Source organism: Staurois parvus, unplaced genomic scaffold (genome assembly GCF_062004578.1).
Source record: "Staurois parvus isolate SC_StPar_1 unplaced genomic scaffold, SC_StPar_1.0 ptg000410l, whole genome shotgun sequence".
Classification (NCBI taxonomy): domain Eukaryota; kingdom Metazoa; phylum Chordata; class Amphibia; order Anura; family Ranidae; genus Staurois; species Staurois parvus.
In genome coordinates, this window is record NW_028318206.1 from 544,326 (window position 1) to 564,855 (window position 20,530).

Genomic DNA, 20,530 nt, shown 5'->3' on the forward strand with positions numbered 1-20,530 from the left:
GGATTGGCAGAGGGGGGTGGCGGAGATGGAGTGGTTGGAAAGGTGAATGAGTCTGGCTGCCGTATTCAGGATGGACTGAAGCGGGGATAGCCAGTGGCGAGGCAGGCCAGTGAGGAGAGAGTTGCAGTAGTCCAGTCGTGATATGATGAGGGAGTGGATGAGCTGTTTAGTGGTTTCTGGGGTTAGGAACGTGCGGATTTTGGCGATGTTGCGGAGGTGGAGTCTGCACGAGTTTGTTAAAGATTGGACTTGGGGCTGGAAGGATAGGTTGGAGTCCAGAATGACACCCAGTACTCTGGCCTGCGGGCGGGTTTGATGGTGGCGTTGTTTTATTAAAACTGTTGGACCCATATTGGTGATCCTCAGTGTGCTGCTGACATTCTCCCTTGCCGATTCTGTTCGGTTCCAGCCGACGGTCGCTGCAGCACCCACTTATACACACAGCCGTTTATAACGCAGGAACGTGTGCCTTTCGGTTGTACACTTGCTATGTGTGAACAGCGACAGCCGCGGTCAGCCGGTCAATACTTTGTACAGGCTGAGCAGCAGCCGCTCTTCTCATGCGCCTGTCATTCCAGCCACAGGAATCTTCTGATTCTTGCTGCTGGAAACCGGTGAATGCAGCTCAACAGCCATGTGGAGGAGGCTATGATGATTGTTACAATGTTTTACTTGTATTATCCAATGCTTACTCTGTATCCGTTTCTCATCATTTCCACTTTCCTGCCTTGTACATTATAGGATTCATAATAAAATAACTTGACAAAGGGCAGGAATGCCTGAAATGTTGCTGGATGATTTTTGAGTTTTTATAAGCAATAAATTATGCTGCATATTCCAACTCTTTTGCTACAAGAACCATTTACACATGGTAAAATGCACATCTGTAGGCCTGAACATTGACACCCCAATTATTTTTCTGAAATCAGAGACACTGAAATTAAAAATGTTAGTAGTTCCACTTTTAACCGCTTATATACATGGGCCAGAGGGGAGCAGTGCAAGAGCGGGTTGCCATTCATAAACGGCACCCGCCATTTTAGCCTGTGCGCGCTCCCTGGGAGCGCACGGCACCGCACTGTACGGGACCTCTGTGTGAGGTCCCAATTCATGTGATCACTGATTGGCCAATCAGTAGTAGTGAATAGTAGTAAGCAAGATGTCACTTCTGACATTCATTGCTTACTACATGTGAAACCTGTGAATGATCACAGAGGTCACCTGGTACAAGGCTATTCACAACAGCCTTGTACCATGTGACAAGCTGTGACCAATCACAGCTCGCACAGTATTTCTCAATGACTGCAAGAACGCAGCCAGGGAGAAGGAGAAAAGATTGCTTTTACTCCCATAAGGGCTGTAAAAGCAATTAGTGTAAAAAAAATTTAAAAAAAAAAAACAAAATCTTCATCCCCCCCAAGTAGTACAGTGTCACTATGGGTTTAGTAAAAAACCCCAATTAGTTTATAACCAAAAATTGTAATTTTCAAAAAAAAAAAAATGTTTACGTTATTTTATTATATTTGTTTTTTTAACATGCTGTCACTCTAGCAGTACAGTGTCACTATGGTGACACTGTACTGCTAGGGTGACAGTATGTTAAAAAAAAAAAAAAAAAAAAAATTAAATTACAATTTTTGGTTATAAACTAATTTGGGTTTTCTTTTTTTTACTAAAAAGATAACTGAATAAATTTTGGCCAAGATTTATGAAGAAAGATTTGCAAAACACTTTTTTTCTTCAAAATTTGACTCTCATTTATATAGGTGAATAAATACCAAATTAAAGATGTGTGTCTCAAAAAAATTCATATGGGTACAGTGTTGCATGACCGCGCAATTGTCAAAGTGTGATAGCGCTGAAAATTGGCCTGGACAGGAAGGGGGGTAAAAGTGTCCGGACGTGAAGTGGTTCAGGGGGAAAAAAAAAATCCAGATCTTGGGCTGTACCCAGATTTAGTACCAGGACAAGTAATTTTTTCAAAGATTTCCACACCCCTGCAAAAGAAGTGCTTACAATGATCAGATTATATTTAGGCAAATTCTGCATCCTATAATGAACAAAACTGTCACTGAAACGGTTTAAAAAGTATTAGTTGGAGTTTAGGGTTAGTGCATTTAAATCTGCTAGTACACCTAATACTCCTGTCCCCCGTAGATTAACAATGCTGCTGTCCAACGTTATCTCCGTTATTCCTTCATCCAGAGTGGGGGCACTCTGACACAGAATAAGGTGTGTTACTGGCCAGGTCACCAGGTGAAAACAGAGGGAAGAAAGCATAAGAAAAGAAAACTAATGCAGCCACTGCATTTAGTGACTGGTAAGCTGCAATATATTACAATTTTGGTTTTTGGGTTAATACCGCATTAAAGGCAACAGCAAGACAAACCTGTCAACTTTTTACTTAAAGTCTGCACTCAGCTATTCCATCAGATGTGAGGGACAAGCTGCACCGATAACATTCCACGGTGTTGCATGTTGTACTGCATATCAGGTGCCCATCCAGCAATTCTGGTGGCTCTCTATTCCGAAAGAACATTTATTTATTTCAGGTACTTATATAGTGCTGTCAATTTACGCAGCACTTTACATATATATTGTACATTCACATCAGTCCCTAACCCTCAAGGGGAGTACAATCTAAGGTCCCTAATTTACATTCATACATATACATACTAGGGCCAATTTAGACAGGAGCCAATTCACCTACCAGCATGTCTTTGGAGTGTGGGAGGAAACCGGAGTACTCGGAGGAAACCCACGCAGGCACAGGGAGTACATGCAAACTCCAGGCAGGTGGTGCCATGGCTGGGATTCAAACCAATGACCCCAGTACTGCCAGGCGGAAGTGCTAACCATTTAGCCACTGTACATCCAGCTTATACCAAAAGGTGTGCTTTGATTGAAAGACACACAGAAGAGAAACATCCCATGGCAACCCGAGTTTCACTTTCTGTTCAGACAACTCTGCCTCTTTGCCGGTTCTTAGGAGTCATCTCCTGATGGTCAGTTTATGAAAATGTTAACAATGAACAAAATAGAATGCTAGTGATTATTAGCGGCACATTATGTATCTATAACACATTAAAGCCTATTGTCAATCTCAGTGCATAATTCCTTGTCTTCACTGCTGCAATAGAAACATATTGTGCACAAAATATATAAAAAAAAAAAAACTAAAAATTATAACAAATTATATGTGACATCAAATTATAGTGCCCGGATTAAACACCATAAATCATAAGTCTCGTGAAAAATTTAATAAAAATTATAAAGTCCAAAAAAATTTCCTTCCACAATTAAAGGCTTACCTAATTTTTGATTGTTGTAAGTGCAATATTGTGGCTTATTAAAGTTGCTTACCTTGGGTAATACACGATTAGAGCGAATTTTTTCTCTATGTAACTATGGAGAGGAGTATATATTATGATCCTGGCTACCATTGGTATCATGGGTGATTATTGGAGGAACCTCCCGGTCTCAACATTTGGAATCTATACAAGGTGGAATAAAGGCTGTGTTCTGGTGATCCTAGTATCTGGAATCTATGTAACAAGGCTAATAAAAGGCTATGTTCTGGTGAGTGCATACCTGAGAGGGTGTGTATGAAGGGCACAGCACGCGGTTTATTACATTTTTCACTGGGAATCACATTAATAGAGGACTCACATTGCGGAAGGATTTTTTTTGGACTTTTTATTATTAATTTTTTCACGAGACTTATGATTTATGGTGTTTAATCCGGGCACTATATAATGTCACATATATAATGTCACATATAATTTGTTGTAATAATTTTTATATATTTTGTGCACAATATGTTTGCATTGCAGCAGTGAAGACAAGGAATTATGCACAGAGATTGACAATAGGTTTTAATGTGTTATAGATACATAATGCGCCGCTAATAATCACTAGCATTGAAGGTGGTAATATTTGAAGTAAGTTTTGACATAGCATTTATAGTGGCAGCTAAATGGATATAATAATATTTAAAGAGCATCATTTGGCGCGATTTAGTGATCATACAATTACACTTTTTTGGGTCACTTTATAAATGAACAAAATAGAAAGTCTATGGTATCAAGTATGCCGTGCCCCAGGCCACAGTCACATCACACATTCCAAGAGAACAGGCCAGAAAATTTCAGCAAACACAACAGCCACCAGGAGGAATGAATGGCAGTTAGAAGCTATAGTAATACAAATGAAAGCAAACCACAACAAACCAGAGAAACACAGAAATCGGGAGTCAGTTGAACAGCATTACATATGGCTCATTACTCTCCTCTATACATTGTCAGTGATATACAACCTGCAGTGCTCTTCATCCCCCGATACTGGAGAACAAAAGGCTATGCTTTTTTTTAGCCAAGGTGTAATGAATGAATGAATGAATATATATATATATATATATATATATATATATATATATATATATACATACATACACACACATACACACACACACACACACACGGGAAGATTTTTCTCTACTTCCTGTACCAGAGATAAAGAAATCTGAGGAAATCTGTATAAAGTATTAAAAAGGTATGGGCTGGGAGGAGGATGACGTTTAACTCCTGTCCTGGATAGTTTCCACCCCCCCCCCAAAAAAAAACCCCACACACATGAATCTCTGCTAGAGATTCCAGACAGCAATAGGGGGTTCCATGTTCCATTTTTTTTCTTAATAACACTTTAAATCCCAAATCTAGTCAAAAATGTATTTTTCAGATTTATGATATAAAGTTGAAGTATAATCTGCTTACATTTCCTGCTTGTTCCACTGTACCCCTTCATCAACAGGCTAATGACTTTGTATTTTATGATTATCATCTTCATCAAAACCTGTTTCCATTAGTAGTGCACCGAAATTGCAATTAAATTAAAATTCTGATGCTGAAATTGAAAATTCAGGATGCACTTGGCCGAAAACCGAAATGCAGTTTTTAAAAATTAATATATTTTTTTAGGGCATAAAATACACGGATTACAAAAAAAAAAAAAAAAAAAAAAAATTATATATATATATATATATATATATATATATATATATATATATATATACACACATATACCTCAATTTTATTGTAAAATATGAAAGATGTTACGGCGAGTAAATACATACCCAACATGTCATGATTTAATATTGATTTAATATTGTGCACGCTCGTGGAATGGTGTGAAACTGCAGTACTTAATCTCCATGGGTGGTGCTTTAAAAATTTCTACAGGTTAGCAGTGTAAAGTTACAGAGGGGGTCTAGTGCGAGTATTATTGCTCTTGGTCTGACGTTCATGGCGATACCTCACAAGTGTGGTTTGAACACTGTTTAGAGGGTGGGTGTGGCCTACGTAAGCGTTCACCACTACGTAGTTAATTTTTTTAAAATTAATTTTACACTGTCCCTTTAAAAAAAAAAATTGTAATCACTTTTATTCCTATCACAAGGAATGCATGCATCCCTTGTGATAGAAATTAGTGACAGGAGAGATATGGGGTCAATAAGAAAAAAAAAGCGGCCTTATTTACAAGGCGCCGGAACCAAAAGTGACATTGCTCCGGCCATCCAAGGGCATAGAGATGAGTGGAGGCCATCTTTCCTTTCACTTATCTCTATGCTCAGCATCATTCGGTGGTTTCTCAGGTAAGGCTGAGAACTACCGAGTGAATTCGGGTGACAACAGCGGCGGGCAGTAGCGAGGGGGCGGGGTTATTTTCAGCACCTGTATCGGTGCTTATTTTCATATCGACCAACAGGGGTGTTCAGCCACCGAAATTTCAGTGCACCCCTAGTTTTCATCACAAAACTAATTTGGCTCCCAGTGACAAAAAAAAAAAAAAAAAAAAAAATGGGTCTCTGTGCTTTTCTATGCAATGCATGCTGGTGGGAGGGTCTGGCAGAGTATCATACATGGCTTACCAAAGACAGGAAGCTGCGATAATTCCAACAAGTGAAGAGCCTTCGGCCTTGATACATGCAGTGGGTGACTTGCACATTTTAAAATGCCTTGATGGGTTGAGGGTCAGTTTGGAAGAAGACTATATTTACATGCAGAGCACCCTAGGTAATGCCCACACACGTTTCCAAGCCTCCATGATTGAAAGCCCAATTAATGCAGGAGGTGGTGGGCCAGGGACAGTCAGGTTGGAGAGGAAAGGGCTAGACACTGGACATCCTCCAGCCAGGAAATGAGGTGGGCTCTATCTAACCTGCTGTAACTTCTAGTGCACACTGTGTGAAGCTCACAGTGTTCTGTGAAATGGCAGTAAGCAATTCCAGTACATGAGAGGAACCTATACAGCTATGCAAGACTGAAGGGGAAGGCTGGAGTTAAGATAAAGCTTTTGTTGTGACCCCATTAAAATGATTTCCCCCCTCCCCTTTACCCCTGCGGCACCACAAAATGGGGTGCAATCATTACTAAAGAGACAAGGCATTGGCAATAATAACCCTTCCTTCCTCTACTGTATAGTGTCTGCATCACAGTTGTAGAGATTTCCCACCATTTCCTGCCTGATGTGGAAGGAAATCTCCCCAGTAGAGACAGCAATAAAAACAGGACGCCCATTCTCCGATTTACCTGAAACTAAAAGTTGGGCCTAAGGTTTCACTGCAGGTATGGATTTTATTTAAGTATGCATTTGCCATTTCTGTGGGATGGATGTTGGAGGAGAATCAGTGTAGATGTCAGTGCTACAAGGATTGACGCAGTCTTCCTGGGTGGCATGCTAAGTGGCTGCCCAGCTGCATAGTAATGGAAAGAGCTAACTGCTCAGCACAACTTGCATTTTTCTCAATTAATGCAAGGTGTTCCTTGAGTGGATGAGGTGGACATTGTGACATAACCACCCTGCCTCTCCACCTCGTCCAATTACAAAATGCCTTGTATTCATTTAGGAAAAAAAAAAAAAAAAAAAAAAAATGGAGGATGTTCTCTGAATGGTACCCATGCCAAGCAAGTGACCAGGGTGGATAGAAATCGATAAAAGGGGGGGGGGGGGGGGGGAAGGAATATATATATATATTTTTAACATTTAAATCCAATTTTTAATATTTAAAGCCGATTTTTTTAATTTAAAATCGGCTTTTTTCATTTTTATCAAATTTCTTTTAATACAATGCTTTTGGAGTAAAAATATATCTAAAGATAGTTTTCTATTTAAGATACATTAATAATTTAGATTATTCAGCATGAAATGGAGCTTCGTTATGTAACATGCATCTGTATATTCTGCAATATTTACATTTTTGGTAAACTCATTCAATGAATCCAAGCTCTGCAAGCTGAGATAACATGAACTGCATTGATGCATTCACACAATTTCACAGGAACCATGAGAAAAAAACATGAAATAAAAGAATTTAAAGTTGTTCTCCCGCTATGTGTGATTAACCTGTTAACCTAAAATCAGTTCGGATATCGCTGTTTAAACGCTTACCCGCCACAGTATAGCAGATATACTGCTACACGGCAGCACGGGTGCGCAAAATCACATATATATATATATACACACACACACACACACACACGTGATACTGAATTTCCGGGTAGGGGGCGCACGCGAGCCGCACGCCCTACCCGCGCAGCCACTGATATCAATCACCGGGTCCCGGCCAGTTAATCGTAGACAGGGAGGAAGACTGTTTTGTTTACAGTCTTCCTCGCTGTCTGCTTGGGCACAGTGAGGATCAGTGTGCTGACAGTGAAGTACACACCCTCGCCCCCTAATAAAAACACTCTTAGCACAGTTAACCCTTTGATCGCCCCTCACTAACCCCTTTCTGCCCAGTGTCATTAGTACAGTTTCAGTGCTGTTTTTTTTTTTCTAGCACTGATCACTGTTCTTGTAGCTGCTGATTTCCCCCCCCCCCCCTTTTGTTTTCCAGGTGGAACTCCACTTTAACCTGACAGCTTATTATTCTAAAAAGGAAACCTTCATTTGGTTTGGAAATATTAAAGATTCTAACTACCAGCAAGAATGAGTCGGATCCCTAACATTTAAAGAGCACCTGTCATCTTAGATTCATCATGGCAGCGCCTGTTCGCGGGCATCCACTCACCTGCTGCCGCCACGTCCCTCACCTTGTTGTGTCTTTGCCGCATCACCAGCCGTCCCATTAACCTCCCTGGCGGTATTCCCGAGTGTAGCTCGGGGTAACATTTCAGTACCAAAAGCGGTAACCCCGAGCTACACTCGGGCTTACCCTGAGGCACTGCTCCGGCAAGGTTCACTTACCTTACCCTGCGCTCTGCGATATGTCCCCTGCAGCGTCCCCGGCCATCTCCTCCGGCCGATGCCGGCATCCGGCTTCTGTGTCCTGTCCCTGTGACGTCGGGACGTACGGGCGCCGCAGCCGCCGGCGGCGGGAAATTTAAAAATTTTAAAAAATGTCATTTTTTTTTTTTTTACATTTTACCTAGTAAAACATTGCTGTCTCAACCAATTTCACATACATATTGTCCCGAGTGCTTTGTCCTGTGCCCTGCCTGCATTTTGTCTATTCTTTCTGCTTGGAAACTGAGAAATGTCCATGGCGTCCAAAAAGTGTCCCTTTAGGTCAAAAGCGGTTTAGATCAGCTAGAGAACAGCGATAGTAAATCAGAACCACTTGCAGAATTGAGTGATAATGATTCGTGGGGGAAATTCGTCATCAGACACTGAAAACGATTTTGCGACTGAGCTCAGCAATGTGCGAACTTGGCGCTCTATTTCACATTTCAGTGTTTTTGGTTTGATTATATTATTGAATTAAATTTTTTATTATTTTTATATTATTTTTATGATTATTTATTAAATTATAATTTATGATTTCGTGTTTCAAATTATATGATACCCGGGATGTTTACTAGACTCTTGTTCGGACAGATTTTAGTGAGTTTTTCCTAAAAATTACAGCCTACAATAAAAAAAATACATATTTCCATGCAAAAAAATGGTACCGCTTTCAGCACCAAAAATCTGAAATAATCATACCGCCAGGGAGGTTAAAGTGAATGGGACCGTCGGTGAGTCAACAGCGGGTCAGAGGAGCCGCCGCTGCAGGATAGAGATGACAGTCGCTCTTTAACAATTATAATTTAGAAATCGAGCCTTTTAACTAGTGATTTAAATCAAATCTACCCTGTAAGTGACCCTCTTTGGTTAATGTGGACCAGGGAATCCACTCAGCGCTGGACCGTGAAGACAGCAGTAAATGCTGTAGTAGCCGCAACTACTACAGGGATTCTCCACTTCCACATCGGTGTCAGCAAATGTATACTAACATTGGTCCAGCTTGGACACAAGTACAATCCACACCAGAGTTCAGGTTTAAAGCATTGATATATGTACAATAGAGGAACCGGAAGGGTTCCCTACATGTGCTCCGACTTCTCCCCATTGTGGGGTCTGAGCATCTGGCAAATGTTACTTATAAGTTGCAGTGTGATTGACCTCCTCCTACAGACGCTCATCACAAAGATAAAAGATACAAGGATTCATTTTCACCAAAGAGCTACATCAATGAACACTGTGCCTGATTGGACTACATAGCCCTTTGTATGTTTACAGCTACACAATTATTATTCTAGATCAGGGGTAGGCAACCTGCGGCTCTGTAGCTGTTGTGGAACTACATGTCCCATGAGGCATTGCAACATTACAAAACTGACAGTTACAGCTATGACTTGCAGAGGCATGATGGAACTTGTAGTCCTGCAACAGTTGGAGAGCCGCAGGTTGCCTACCCCTGATCTAGATGAACATGCACAATATTGAAGAGAGCAGGTTTAAATCTTTCACTGCCAGACCAGTTTTCCTATTTTCTGCACATGTTAAAAACCACATTAACATGAAAAATGACAAAACCTCCAAAACATCAGGGAGAATTCACAGTGGGTTCACACCAATGCAGTGTGGGAAACGCCGCAATTCCTGCACTGCATACAAATCGCACTGCCCTTGCAATCTGCAGTGTGTGTCAGTGCAATCTTAACGACACCCCGAACAGATCATAAAACGCAGTGCCCTTGCCTTCATCAGATCGCATAGTCAAAATGAATGACTCAGATGGCACCACGCTGAATCGCATGTGAATTGCTCAGGAAAGCGCTCTGGTTCCTGTTCAATTCGCTTGCGGCTCTGAACTGAGGCTTAAAGCAGAACTCCACCCAAAAGAAGAAGTTCCGCTTTAAGCATTTGTCCCCCCTCCCCATTAAGGATTGGCACCTTTGGGGAGTGGGTACCCGAATTTGACAGGTACTCGCTTCTACTTCCGCTGCAATCACCTAGGCGATCGAAAGTGGAAGTTGTCCTCCTACCCTCCCTTCAGTCTTCTGGGACATGCGACAGGTCCTAGACGACTACGGGGCCATTCACAAAGCGCAGCACTTCTCATGCATGCGCAGTGGGCACCCGGCTGTGAAGCTGTAAGCTGTCACAGCCAGGTGCCTACACAGAAGATGCCAGCTCCAGGGAGAGAAGACGGCCAGTGAAACAAGCAGTGGTGAGGACACCGCTGGACCGAGGGACAGGTAAGTGTCTATATTTTAAAAGTCAGCAGCCACAGTTTTTCAGCTGATTACTCCCCCCCCCCCCCCCACATCCTATTCCTGATATGTGCCTGCTGTACCATGTACTTGTATGCACAAGTACCCTTATCTCTTTGTATTGCTTCCTTTGTGTGAAATCCCTGGTGATCCCGCCAGTCCCTCTGCTTTCCTAATAAAAACTGACTACACAAAGCAGGAGCACACAGTGTGGTCAGTTCTCTAGCAGTGCTCTCCTCCAATGATCAGACTTATCCTGACACCGCCCCCCCCTCTTCCCCACACAGCCTTTCACTGGGAAGACCAGTGTGATGCTGTTTCTCCTGCCCCAGTTTTTATACAGCTGAGAACAGAGGGAATGTGATCAGTATTCATAATTTTTTTTATATCGATATACAAAATGTTTTATAAATTTTAAACTGAATGGGTTGTTTTACAAGATGAGAGTTTACAATCACTTTAAACTCATTAGAATTCTCCTGTCCCTCCACACATCAAATGTCTGTGTAGGAGACAAATTCAGGTACCAGTTGTAGAAAGGTTTATAGATTTGGGGCACACACACTGGGACCATATGGACACTCTAGGCTGCCAGAGAGCGGCGGCAGAGGAGCTTTAAAGCCAAGTCGGTGGAGCCCGACTGAGATTCACAGACTAGTTCTCCATCATGTCCACCCCCCTGGGGCTGACAGCAGGCAGTGGGAGGATACATAGCCAATAAGACAGCCTGTTATTGGCTTTGCAAACCACTTACTGCCTGCTGTCAAACACAAGGAAAAAAAAAAAAAAAAAAGTGGAGCGGATGGGGAACCAATATCTCAGCCTCCCCATCAGGGATTTGTGTAGCCCTGTCACACCGCTGATAAAAGGCAGCACAGAGTCGAGGAAAGCTTTAGTTAGCTCTTATGGGTCATACAAACGTTCAGGAGGACGTTCCCCTCTGCTAGGCACAGCTCTAAGGTCTGGTAACTCATGGAAGGAGGGGCACATTTGAACCCATATTTTTTTCTCATTATTATTATTATACAGGATTTATATAGCGCCAGGGGCGGACTGACCATTTGGAAACTCGAGGGCCCGGGGTCAGTAGGGGGCCCCATGAGATGCCCCTGGTACCTTTTTCATAGGCTTTTTTGAGTTTGGGCAAGGACACAGGGGCCCCATGATCCCTTATTGCCTGGGGGCCCCATGAGTTGTCAGTCCGCCCCTGTATAGCGCCAACAGTTTGCTCAGCACTTTATCAACATTATATATAAAAAATAAACATTCTGTTGAAGAAAAACTTTATTCTCCAATAATTTTCTAGCCATTGTATTTAATTTCATGAATACGGCTGAAATTGTTTGAATGTATATAGAGGGACCTGGTGAAGGTTAAAAAAAAAAAAAAAAAAAAAACTGCTGCAGAGGGAGCCATACTGGAGCCATTGGTTCCAGTAATTGCCCCCCACACTGTGCTGACCACGTCTAATTCACCCAGCTGCCTGGGCCCTCTACAGGATGACTAGTGGTACCCCCTTAACTACGGCCCTGCTCCGATCAGCCATAACTTTATGACCACCTACCGTAACATTACCACCTGCCTAATATTGAGCGGATTCCCTTTTAATGCACAAATCAGCCCTGAGCCATCCAGGCCTGGACTCCACTAAACCTCTGAGCCCAGGTTCACACTATGCGGTGTAGGACACCGCATGTAATTCCCATAGGAATCGCACCACATTCCTGTGTGAATTACATGCAAATGTCTGTGTGGTGCGACTTCAGCCATTTCGTATCACTCAAATCACATCTGAACCATAAAGGTGCTGGACCATATTTTAAATCTGCGCCTGAATCGCATCACATGGGTGGTCTCAATTTCTGGCAATCGCATTGAGTTTTGCGATCTGTTTTGGGGTGTCATTAATTTACCATTGACACCAGCACCAGATCGCATGAATGGGATGTGATCGCAATGCACTGTGGGAAACGCACAGGATTTGCAGCATTTCCCACACTGCATTGGTGTGAACCCTGGCTGAGGGTATTCTGTGATATCTGGCAGCAAGCCTTCAATAGAAGATCCTAAGTTTTGTAGGCTGTGAAGCGGAGTCTCCATGGACTTCTTTTTCCAGCATTTCCCACAGATTTGGGGGGGCAGAGCAAACATCAGAGACAGAGCAGCTGTGAGATCTCAGTGATCGCCGAGTTTTCACCCTCAGAGCCGGCAGGAGACAGACGCTGCATCCACCTAGGTAAGTATAAGGGGGGGGGGGGGGGAAATGACATTTCTCTTTTAAAGTGCTTGTAAAGGCTCAAGGGTTTTTTTCACCCTCATGCATTCTATACATGAAAAACCTTCTATGTGCGGCAGCCCCCCCCGAATACTTACCTGAGCCCCTTTGTGATCTAGCAATGTGCAAGTGAACCTCAACTCTCTGGGAACTCTCCCCCCTTATTGGCTGAGACGGCCATTGTCAACCAAAGCCAGAGAGCCAATGAGGGGAGAGAGGGGGTGGGTCCAAGCCACAGCTGTGTGTGGACATGGAGTAGTGGCTCCAGAGCGAGCCTGCTTGGGTGCCCCCGGAGCGAGCCTGCTTGGGTGCCCCCGGAGCGAGCCTGCTTGCTCAGTGGGCACTAGGCAGGAGGAAAAAGCCAGGAGCAAAAACCACTACACAGAGCACATGAGAATAACATGTTTTATTTTAAAAATTGCCTTAAACCACTTTCCCGACCGCCCTATAGCAGAAATACTGTTACGGGGCGCACGGGTGCGCAAAGTCACGCATATATATATGATTTTGCATTTCCGGGTAGGGGGCACGCACGCCAATCAGTGATTACTCACCGGTGCCCGGTGATTGTCGAGCATCTCTGAAGGTGGGGGGAGAACCGTTTGTAAACAACAGTTCTCCCTGTCAGCTCTAGCACACTGCTTTGGATGACTGTGCACAACACAGCCATGCAAAGCAATGTGATTAAAGTGAAGCACTAACAGCACCATGTAAAACAGGAGTTAACCCTTTCATCACCCCTCATGTTAACCCCTTCCTGCTCAGTGCCATTAGTACATCACCCCTCATGTTAACCCCTTCCTGCTCAGTGACATTAGTACATCACCCCTCATGTTAACCCCTTCCTGCTCAGTGACATTAGTACATCACCCCTCATGTTAACCTCTTCCTGCTCAGTGACATTAGTACATCACCCCTCATGTTAACCCCTTCCTGCTCAGTGACATTAGTACATCACCCCTCATGTTAACCTCTTCCTGCTCAGTGACATTAGTACATCACCCCTCATGTTAACCCCTTCCTGCTCAGTGACAGTACATCACCCCTCATGTTAACCCCTTCCTGCTCAGTGACAGTACATCACCCCTCATGTTAACCCCTTCCTGCTCAGTGACAGTACATCACCCCTCATGTTAACCCCTTCCTGCTCAGTGACAGTACATCACCCCTCATGTTAACCCCTTCCTGCTCAGTGACATTAGTACATCACCCCTCATGTTAACCCCTTCCTGCTCGGTGCCATTAGTACATCACCCCTCATGTTAACCTCTTCCTGCTCGGTGCCATTAGTACATCACCCCTCATGTTAACCCCTTCCTGCTCGGTGCCATTAGTACATCACCCCTCATGTTAACCCCTTCCTGCTCAGTGACATTAGTACATCACCCCTCATGTTAACCTCTTCCTGCTCAGTGACAGTACATCACCCCTCATGTTAACCCCTTCCTGCTCAGTGCCATTAGTACATCACCCCTCATGTTAACCCCTTCCTGCTCGGTGCCATTAGTACATCACCCCTCATGTTAACCTCTTCCTGCTCGGTGCCATTAGTACAGTCTCAGTGCTTTTTTTTTTTTAGCACTGATCACTGTATTGGTTTCACTGGGGATGTCAGTGACACCAAGTCAGTTCCCCCCAGTCCCGCTATAAGTCCCTGATCACCGCCATTACTAGTAAAAATAAAAAAAATCCAATATATACCGCCATTTGTAGATACTATAACTTTCACGTAAACCAATTTACAAGTATTGGGGTGTTTTTTTTTTTAGCAGGCATGTAGCAGGTCGGCATTTCTCTGTACGCGTGGTGCGGCTGCATGGATTTTCATTCGGATCCGATGCTGCACCACCTGCACAGATGTGAACCTAGGGTCACTGTTTACTGAGGTAATGCATACGGTTTGTGCGCGCTGTTTTGTTCTCCACTACAGGGGGGATCCTAGAGAGGCTGCAGGCTGTTTGATGGTGTATGTAGAGTCTGGCTCTCACTCCTGGGGATGTCCAGAGCTGTGAAGATGAGTGTCTCTCTATCGCCGGGGGGGGGGGGGAGTAAGTGGAAGGCTCTCCCAGGTGGGGTGCAGGGGTGTTGTTGGTCACTGTCATTTCTCTCTCTGCAGGAGGGGGAAGTGGGGGTGGCGTTGGTCGGTGTCCATGTTGGCAGATGATTTCTGTGTTGCCTAGGGCAGCACAAAACCAAAATACACCACTGACCCCCAACAGCTCTTCTATGGGGTCAGACTACACAGGCAACCCTTCATTCCCAATGTGCATCAATGGCCCTTGACCCTGTAGCCAGTTTTCTTTCCTTGGACCCCCGCAAGCTGGGCACAGACCACAAGAGCTGCAGATTCGGCACTGCTCTGACCCAATCATCCAGCCATTACAATCCACCGCTCGGCAGTACACTTGCTAGGTTTTTTTCTGCTATCAGCACATCAACTTCAGGGACAACATGTTCACTGGCTGCCTAATACGTGTCAGAGGATCATCCATGGCATTCACGCTACCTGTCAGTGGTCATAATGTTCTGGCTGATCAGTGTACAGATTACAGCTCAGTCATTACAGACAACAGTGTGAATGGATATCACAGGCCAGCCAATAGCAACCCAGCTCCAGGCAGTACTCTGCTATATATACAGAGTGGTCACCTAGGGCAGCCAGCACCGTCTCCTCCAGCCCTGCCCAGCACCCCTCACCATGTACACCCGGCCTGTACAGGCCCCAATCCTCCTGTCAGCACGTCCCCAGCCTCCCTCCCCCCCATCAGCAGCACACACGGAGCTCCCCTCACCTGTCCCCGCACCGCTCCCTCCCGCAGACCGGCGATGTCTCGCGATACACCCGGCAATCCGGGCTCTCAGCCGTTCCTGCACCACTGTTTGAACTGACCAACAGCGCAGTATCCTTCAACCTGATTGGTTCCCAGAGTAACATCTATGGCTGCCAGCTGGTTGGGTAGTTTGAAGGCAATGGGCGTAGCCCCATGGAAAAGAGAGGAGGGTGGAGTGTGAAGACTGCAGAATGGAGCTCCATTTTCAAAAGGAAGCATGTGACCTCCACTCCCCTCTTTTTTTTTTCCGTGAACTTTAATGTAACAAACAACCAAAGCCCGAAGAGTGGAGCTCCATTTAACCTCCATTTAACAGGAAGCATGTGACCTCCACTCCACTTTTTTTAAAATTAAATGAACTTTAATGCAACAAAGAACCAATAGACACAAGTCAAGGAAGTGGAGGTCACATGTTTCCTGTCCTATAGTTGCTGTGTGTACTTTTAATGGGTGTCTGGTTGCAGACTGGCTGCAGACTGGAGCTCCACTCTGAACAGGAAGCATGTGACCTCCACTCCAACTTTCTTTTTAGTGAATTTTGAAGCGGAGGTCCATCCAAAAGGGGAAGTTCAGCTTTAAGACTTTGTCTCCCCCGCTCCCTTTTAAGGATTGATGCCTTTTGGGGAGCGGTGGTACCCGAATTTGACAGGAACCCGCCCCCATTTCCGCTGCGTTCGCCTAGGCCAGTGGTGGTGAATCTATGGCACGTGTGCCCCAGTGGTCACGTAGAGGCCTCTCTGTTGGCACGAGAACCAAGTCACCCAAACAGCCATGCATTGGATAACAGCGTACATAGGGGCCATGCACATGCACGGAAAGGAAAAAGTGGCGTCAGGTGATGACATCACGAGCCGCGACTCGTCCGAGCTTTCGCATGGCCGGTCAGTGCGCTGCCAAGGATGTATATATTGGACTGGCTGTGAGTTTTATTACGTTCATTTTTATTAACACAAGATTTTAGCTTGTGCTGGTGGTCAGTGGACCTTTGCCCCCTTGTTCCGGTGGTCAGTGGAACTTTGCCCCCTTGTGCCGGTGGTCAGTGGAACTTTGCCCCCTTGTGCCGGTGATCAGTGGAACTTTGCCCCTTGTGCCGGTGATCAGTGGAACTTTGCCCCTTGTGCCGGTGATCAGTGGAACTTTGCCCCCTTGTGCTGGTGATCAGTGGAACTTTGCACCTTGTGCTGGTGGTCAGTGGAACTTTGCCCCCTTGTGCTGGTGGTCAGTGGAACTTGGCCCCCTTGTGCTGATGGTCAGTGGAACTTACCCCCCTTGTGCTGGTGGTCAGCGGAACTTTCCCCACTTGTGCTGGTGGTCAGTGGAACTTGGCCCCCTTGTGCTGGTGGTCAGTGGAACTTTCCCCCTTTGTGCTGGTGGTCAGTGGAATTTTGCCCCTTTGTGCCGGTGGTCAGTGGAACTTTGCACCTTGTGCTGGTTGTCAGTGGCACTTTGCCCCCTTGTGCTGGTGGTCAGTAGAAGCTCTTTTATTGTGTTTTACTTTTAAGACAAAAGATGTTAATGTATGGGGTTGTATTTTTTTCTAAACGAAAACCTCAGTATTCAGATGTAATTGCAGTGTTGGCACTTTGCGACACATAAGTGTGTTTTGAGTTGCAGTTTGGGAACTTGGGCCCTAAAAGTGTCGTCATCACTGGCCTAGGCGATCGGAAGTGGAGGTTGACCCCCCCCCTCCCCGTAGTCTTCTAGGACATGTGACGGGTCATGTGGGACATGTGACGGGATGAGCGAACGCCCCCCCCGAACCATACCAGGCCACATGCCCTCAACATGCGGGGGGTGCTTTGGGGCGGGGGGCTCCCCCCATAGCACCTTGTCCCCATGTTGATGGGGACAAGGGCCTCTTCCCCACAACCCTGGCCAGTGGTTGTAGGGTTCTGATGCTGAGAGCACAGTAGAGGAGGAAAGAAAGACATGCAAAGAGCACAGTAAACCACAGAGTGGTGGGCGTAGTGGATAAGGAGCTAAGGAGAAAGAAGAAACAAATAGTAGAGAAGGAAGGAAAGATATGCAGAGAACACAGTAGGCCAAAGATTGCTGGGCCAGAAGAAAGAAGCAACAAGGAGTAGAGGGGGAAGGAAAGATATGCAGAGAGCACAGTAGGCCAAAGAGTGGTGGGAGTAGCAGAGAGGGAGCAAGAAGAAAGAAGGAACAAGGAGTAGAGGAGGAAGGAAAGACGTGAAGAGCACAATAGGCCATAGAGTGGTGGGAGTGGTGGACAGGCAACCAAGGAGAAATTGGGCACTGGGGATAAGAGGCACACCCTAGTAGAACAATGCCTTCATCCGAGTGGGAGAAACTAATCCAATAGAACTAAGTTTTGTAACATATGTACCTGTTCTGAGAGGAAAGAGTGAGATCCTCCATCCTTCTGGTCTCCTCTACTTTGTTCAGCCACATTGACCTTGAGGATGATGGAGAGTGGTTCCATTTTAGGAGAATGGATCCAGGCCTTGGGAACCCTAAAAAGATGTCAGTTCATCGAACTCTGGTAGGTTTTCATAAGAATGCAAAACCTGAGGTGGAGGAAAAAAAGATTTTCCAGGACTACATAGTCCATAAACTGGGATTTTTTTTTTCACGATGTAGATAAATATGGATATAGCCAACAAGCTATAGCAAACATATGCAGATTTTGTGAACAAAGACACTTTGCTATAGAATGTACACTCCAGCGTTAGCCATACCCCAGTGAAGAGGAAGGGTATGTAAGACATCATCAAGCTCTGAGTTAAGGGGGACTGTAAAAACTGTATTCTGTGACAACTGCTTGTAGGAAACGGGATTAAGGGGGATGGGGGGAGTAGATAATACTGCACATGCATAAGGTTGTGTTCACACTTTCCCGGTGCATTGCTTTATATCACATGCATTAATACACATTCGCTTAAGATAGTCAGAGTCACTGCTAACTAGTATAACGCTTATTCTTAAAGAAGGGAAGGATAGCACACAGCGTGCCAGTTATAGGCCCATGTCATTATTAAACATAGACACTAAACTATATGCTAAGATGTTGGCGACGAGACTGAAGGACTTGATGCCGGAATGGGTACATCTAGATCAGGTGGGTTTTATATCCCAGGAAGAGAAGGTAGGGATAATGGTTTAAGGTCCTTGATTCTTGTACAAAGAGCTAAGAGAGAGAAAGTGCAGGCAATACTCCTATCGATTGATGCCTAAAAGGCTTCTGATAGGGTTAATTAGGGATTTATGTTTAACACACTAGAGGTAATAGGGATAGGGCTAAAATGGGTAAAAGGATTGTATAATAATCCATCAGCGGCGGTTAAGGTTAACAGATCACTTTCTCGTTTGTTTAGAATGTATGACGGTACTAGGCAGGGATGCCCCTTCTCTTCCTTGTTTGTGCTGTCTTTGGAACCTGTTCTGGCAAGGGTAAGGAAGTGTGTAGGTATAGCAGGAATAAAGATAGGTGAAGTAGAGAATAAAGTAGCCGCATATGCAGATTATATGTTGTTTTATATTGTTAAACCTAGAATAACGTTGCCTAACCTAATGAGAGTATTAAAACAGTATGGTGAGCTATCAAACTTGAAAATAAACCCGGTAAAATCAGAAATATTAAATATCAACCTTCCAATGTCAGAGAAGTTGAGTCCACAACAAATGTTTCCATTTATTTGGAGGGAAAGGGAAATAGGATACTTGGGAGTAAAATTAACCCCCTCAACGAAAAGTATATATCAGGCAAATAAATAAAATTAAGGAAGAACTAAGGAGACTTCCAAAGAGAGGAGCCTCTTTGATAGAACGTATAAATCTGGTAAAGATGGTGATAATGCCAAAAATACTGTATAAGTTCCACATGCTTCCGGTTCACCTCCCAGAGTCTTTTTTTGGGATAATAAAGAAGATGATCACCAAACTTATATGGGCAAATAAGAAACCAAGAATCAGTTATGAGGTCCTGAGTAGAGAAAAAGGGAATGGGGGTTTGGGCTTTCCCAATGTAAGGAATTACTATCTAGCAGTGATTTTATCACAAATAGTAGATTGGACATTTAACTCACAAGGGAAAGGATGGGTGAAGATGGAAGGGATTTTGAGTAAAGCACAGTTAGAGAAGATTGTATGGATTCCACATAAGTTTCGCACATTGGATGTTAATATTAGTTCACTGACGAGGAAAGTCTTGAGTATATGAGATAGAATGTATAGTCAAAAAGGATGGAAATATAATTCAATTTTGACTCCTTTGGTGGGAACGGAGTATTTTCTCCCTGGGAAGGATAATATTTTTGGGAAATGGATAAGGGATAAGAATGCACGCTTGAAGGATATATTGAATGAAGGGAAATTGCACACTTTTCAAAATTTAAAGAAGAAAAAATTGATCAGTGGCGGTATTATCAATTAAACCATTTTGTTTCAAGTCTCCCTCAACCACTGAGGATGTCGGAGGACATGTATCTATTTGAAAAACCATTAAATGGAAAAATAACTCCAAAACATGTTACTTCTAGGATTTATGAGATCCTAATGGTTATGGAAGGAACTGATCCTCTGGGGTTTTTGGAAAAATGGGAAAAGGAGCTTGGAACAGAATTGAATGTATAGCAATGGCATAAAGTTTTCAAATTAACACATGAGGTGACAAATATGAGAACAGTGGAGATGAACTATAAATGTTTAACTAGATAGTATATTACACCAAACGTAGCTTACAGACAACAAGTAGATACCTCACCTTTGTGCTGGAGAGGATGTGGAGAAGGGGGTACTATGGCACATACATGGTGGGGTTGCCCAAAAATACAAGATTACTGGAGGGAAATAATCCAATATATTCAGGAGATATGTGGGATAACCGTACAGAGAGATCCTTGGAGATGCTTATTCTATAACTTTGA

The 20,530-nt window shown here is 44.1% G+C and overlaps 1 protein-coding gene across 1 annotated transcript in view; it reads right to left on the minus strand.

Annotated features, from left to right (window-relative positions):
* Window positions 1-15,751, minus strand: part of CKAP5 (cytoskeleton associated protein 5) — a 91,786-nt gene extending 76,035 nt beyond the window's left edge. The window contains exon 1 of the mRNA XM_089686753.1: window positions 15,603-15,751. The gene's annotated coding sequence lies outside the window, so the exon portion shown is untranslated. The remainder of the gene's footprint in view (window positions 1-15,602) is intronic.
* Between the last annotated feature and the right edge of the window lie 4,779 nt (window positions 15,752-20,530).